Here is a 5,205-nt window from a genome sequence, read left to right as displayed (position 1 = left end):
TGGAATTCAATACAAACCTCTCGATTGTACGCAAAAAGATACCTTGAGAGAAATCATCTTTCTTGACAAAGTTTTGACCGCATTGTTCAATTGTTTTGTGAAACAGATAATATTAAATCACTGAAAAGAAAACGATCAAAGCCTGTTACTTGAGAAAATGCTAAAACTTTTGTATTGGTTTACAGTCAATACCATTGATCTTACTATAAGTTGTCGAAAAATTGAACGTTCTTTAAACATTTCCAAATCAAGTGTACACCGAATATTGAAACGTCATTAATTTCATCCGTTACATATTTCCTTACATCGGGAGCTTCATGGTTACAATTTTGAGAATCGTGTTGCTTTTATTACATGGATGTTGTAGCAAATACAAAGGAACAGAAATTTTACGACGTTCTCTTTATTAACAAAGCTACTTTTATCAACTATGGACAACTGAATACTTATATTATGCATTACTGATGTACTGAAAATCCGAAATGGCTCCAACAAGTGGAACATCAGCGTTCATCAGAGTATAAATACGTGGTGTTGCGGATCGAGCTAGGCTCGATCGCTGGGTTATAGCGCGCCAGACGAGATGGTCTCGCGCGCGTTGGACTCTCGCCGCCGCAGCTAGCGGCGCACGCCGCGAGACGGCACGCCGCCCGGGTGATTCGCCCGCAAGCTAGTTGTTCGGCGTTCGCTCGTCGGCAGGTATATAAGAGTGCTTCGTAAAAATGCTCGGGGAGACTGTTCTCGTCTGTCATAGCACTCAGGTGGAGAGAACGGTGAGCATACGCTTAGCGTGCATTTTCGATTGTGTGTTTCGGGTATTGTATGGTCGTCTTAGTGATGGTCATCCTTCAATACTTTCCTGGTGCCGGAACCTCGTTCCGTATTCGTGACCGTGAACGCTACAAGATCTTCCTGGCGAAGGACCGGAAGATTTGTCCGCAAAGCACCTCCGGCCGGACCATTAATCGGCTCCACACCCAATTAAGTTCAAGGTCGAGCATAGCTCGACGAGCGCGATGGACATCGCCTTCGGGAACGGTAGACGCCGTTTTCCTGCGCCCACGAGCTTAGAAGAAAGAGCTCACGCCCTGACCAAGGGCCAATTCTCTGGCAGCGCTCGGTGTTATCGCGGAGCATGACAGCTCGTCTCTAGGTACGGGTAATCCGGAGTCTCCAATATCTACCTTCGGGTTGAGAAGATTCTTGGAGCACGCCCGGTCGTCGGCGGCAGAGAAGCCTTCTTCGCAGAGCACCAGAGTCAAATCTCGGAGAAGTTCGATTAGTCCGACTTCCATCGTCGGCATCGTGGGTCATTGAGGACCCAAATAAGTCACATCGGCGACCACCGACCATCATCGGCACAGTGGGTCACGGAGGACCCCGAGTCTGTCGCAAGAGCAACAGCCAATGACCGTCAGAAACGTGGGTCGCTGACGGCCAGCTCGCGTCGTACAGCAAGAACACCTACAGCGACAGCAAGGTGGATCGTACGAGGACGCCTTCACCTCAAGCACTGCACATTGCCGGCCAGGTAGGTCGCTGGCGGCACCTAAAGCGCACTCCCGACGAAGGACTTAGCGTTCGGGGCAGAGAAAACCTCCCCGCAGCGCCGTGCGTGCGTCAAAGGGTCCGGAAAGGCCTTCAGGGTGACCTACCGGTTACCAAAAGCATAGCTCCACTCCGCTCGGAAGAATGGGGTAACCCGGCGGCGAGCCGCCTTACAAAGGGCATTTCGCGCCTTTCGCGCGTTGGCGAATCGTTCGCCACGCTCATCGCGCCTAGGCAGCACGAATCCTACCGCGACCGTAGGCAAAGGCCGAGGGACAAGCACTTCGCACGCGCCATTCTGCATAGCGCATTCGTGCTCTCGCGTCAACGTTGAAGGAGGGTCCCCTTCGTGGCATGCAGCACGTGACTATCCCGCGACTATCCCGCGCGTTAATTCTCCACCGTTTTCGGCATACTGAATCGGCGCTCGCTCCTCTACCCTATCTGAGCGTTCTCAACACGTGGTGAAAAATACTTGGTGATAACATTGTTGGACCATATTTTATCAATAGCACTTTGAATGACGACAAATATACTAATTTTTTAACTAAAGAATTACCTAATTTACTGAAAAACGTTTCCTTATCACAAAGAAATCGAATTTTTTTTTCAGCATGAACATGGTTGTCCAGCACACAATGCATTAATAGCCCACCACTAGACCAAATATTTCCGCAACGCTGAATCGGTCATAGTGCAGATATTCGATGGCCTTCGCCGGACCTTACATCGCTAAATTGTTTTTGGGGAATACGGTGAAATTAGAAGTTTACAACGACATGCCCACAATATCAACATAATAGAAGACACAATAAAAGACATGAAAAAACGGATTAGAACCGCATGTGATAATAGCAGTGAAGAAATTATAAGAAGGGACAGAGAATCGTTCATTACTAGCTTACAGAACACACTGACATTCACGATGTCACCCGTTCGTATAAATGCCGTTGAGACGGCCACTTCGACCTCGTCCGCGACTCATCGAATTTCTATTGATCGCTTTTAGTCTTACAAATCGAGGAAATCGCGATTCCTCAATTCGTAAAAATTCTTTGTGACATGCGCTCTTGAGCTGCAACGTCACAATATATATCAGGTCGTCAATGAAATTTGTAGAAAAAAAGGCAAAGTTGGTTGATAACTTACAAATATAAGGAATTATTTTATTTCATCAAAGTATGCACCCATATTGTCTATACATTTTTGTCATTTAAGCGGCAAGTTGTTCAGGCCGGTGGTATAAAACCCTGGCGGACGAGAGTCAATGAATTCCTGGAAGGCCAGTTTTACAGCATTGTCGGAATTAAATTGTTTTCCTATTGAAAAGTTGTCCAAATTGCGGAAGAAGTGGTAATCAGTGGGGACTAGGTCTGGTGAGTATGGAGGATCATGAAGAAGTTTCAACTCCAATTCCTGTATTTTTGCCATAGGCATTTGTGCAGTGTGTGATCTAGCATTATCATATAATAAGATAGGATTCGATCTGTTGACCAATCTAGGCTGTTTTTCTTTAAGTTTTTGCATCATTTCGTCCAGTTGGTTGCAGTATATTTTTGCTGTGATCGATGCGCCAGGTTTCATGAAATCATAATGGATCACATCTGCGCTACACTATCAAACACTCACAATCGGCTTCTTTTCATGGATATTGCGCTTTGGAGTGTGTTTTGATGATTAATCCTTGTCCAACCACTGTGCTGAACGTTTGCAATTGTCATATTGGATCCATTTCTCATCACAAGTAACAATTCGATTAAAAAATGGATCAGATTTGTAAAGAGAAAGCAACATCAAGCAAGCTTACAAACGCGTTTGTTTCTGTTTTTCATTCAGTTCATGTCGAACCCACTTATCCAACTTTTTCAATTTACCGATTTGAGCTAAATAAGTTCATATTGTTTGTTTGCTAACACCAAACTTCAACGATAATTCATAGGCACTCTGAGATGGGTCAGACCGTGATCTTTAGTTCGTCATTATTGACCTTTGATTCTGGGTGACCGCGAGGCTCATTTATGAGGTCAAAGTTATCTGTACGAAATTTGGCGAACCAATTTGATACTGTCTGCTGAGTAGTAACACTACAGCCAAATACACTATTAATGTTTCGCACGGTCTGCGTAGTTCCACGTAAGAACTCATATTTCATAATAATGCGAATTTCCGACTGTTTCATTTTCAACAAAATAAATTTTTAAAAAAAGGTTTTAATATTTTTTAGAGCTTACGAGGGTTGCTACTTATATTTCTGGCCTAATAATAAAAAAACAAATATTTATGATCGAAATTGGTTTTATTGTTTTTCAAAATATTCTCCATGATGATCAATACACTTTTGCATGCGTTTGAACCAATTTTCGAAGCACTTTTTGCACTCCGATTGAAGTAACTGCAAAACGTTTTGAATGCATCAACCGCTTCTTCGGGTGTCGAAAATCGTTGACCACGTAATTTATTTTTGATGTGCGGGAACAAAAAAAGTCATGGGGTGCCAAATCAGAGCTGTACGGCGGATGACCCATCAATTCAATGTTTTGGCCGGTCAAAAATTCCTTTGTTTGACCAGATGTGTGAGAGCTCGCATTGTCATGATGAAAAATGATTCGTCTCTTCTTCTGTTTTTCTCGAATTTCTCCGATGACTTCTGGCAAACAAATGGTCGTGTAGCATTCAGAATTGACCGTCCTACGGTGCTCTAACGCCACTGTCGCCACGTGACCGTAATGCCGAAGAAACAGGCAACCATTTGTTTCGATGTGCTTCTTCCGCGAACAACATTTGTTGGATTTAACTCGTCTTGGAAGACCCATACAGTCGATTGCTGTTATGTTTCGGGCTCATATGCATAGATCCATGATTCGTCACCTGTGTACATGTTATACATAGCCTTTGATGCACCTTGAACGTATTTTTTCAACATTTCCTTGCACCAATCAACACGAGTCTTCTTTTGAGCGTTTGTCAGATTATGCGGGATCCAACGCGAACAAATTTTTTTTACGGACAAATGTTCATGCAATATCTTATTGATGCTTGTCATACTATTGCTCAAAGACGCCTCAATCTCACGGTAAGTCACATGACGATCTTGCTTTATCAGTTCACGCACAGCATCAATATTTTCTGGCACAACAACTGATTTTGGACGACCTTCACGGAATTCGCCCTGGAGCGAACGTCGGCCACGATTGAATTCGTTATACCAGTTTTTTACAGTGCTGTAGGATGGTGCTTTCTCGCTTTATAAAGAATTAACTTCATCGATGCACTCTTGTCTTGATAATCCACGTCGAAAGTTATGAAAAATAATCGCACGAAAATGTTCACGAGTTAATTCCATTTTTTGCCCGACATGAATTTTTCAATTCACTATAAACAACACAAACCGCGCTCAAATGACAATGTGTTCTTATGTTTTTATGTTCAACAATGTCAAGTTTCCAATGACAACGTCAGATGGCGCCTGGCAACACTTACTGCTACGAAGGCCAGAAATATAAACAGCTACCTACATAAAGTGATTTCTTTAAACAGGCAAGATATGTAACTTTCCAACAAAAAAAACAGAACGGTAATATATTAAGCCAATGACAAATAATAAGCTGTTACATTTAGCAATATTATTAACTACAAATTTCATCTTTACTAAACTAA

At 43.1% G+C, this 5,205-nt stretch overlaps 1 pseudogene; it reads right to left on the bottom strand.

Annotated features, from left to right (window-relative positions):
• Nucleotides 1–2,709: 2,709 nt before the first annotated feature.
• LOC106747352 lies at nt 2,710–3,727 on the bottom strand (annotated as a pseudogene).
• Between the last annotated feature and the right edge of the window lie 1,478 nt (nt 3,728–5,205).

This window comes from Dinoponera quadriceps, unplaced genomic scaffold (assembly GCF_001313825.1).
Source record: "Dinoponera quadriceps isolate SergipeBrazil2010 unplaced genomic scaffold, ASM131382v1 scaffold2396, whole genome shotgun sequence".
Taxonomy (NCBI): Eukaryota; Metazoa; Arthropoda; class Insecta; order Hymenoptera; family Formicidae; genus Dinoponera; species Dinoponera quadriceps.
Note: the sequence above shows the minus strand (reverse complement) of the source record. Positions and strands in the feature narration are given on the sequence as shown.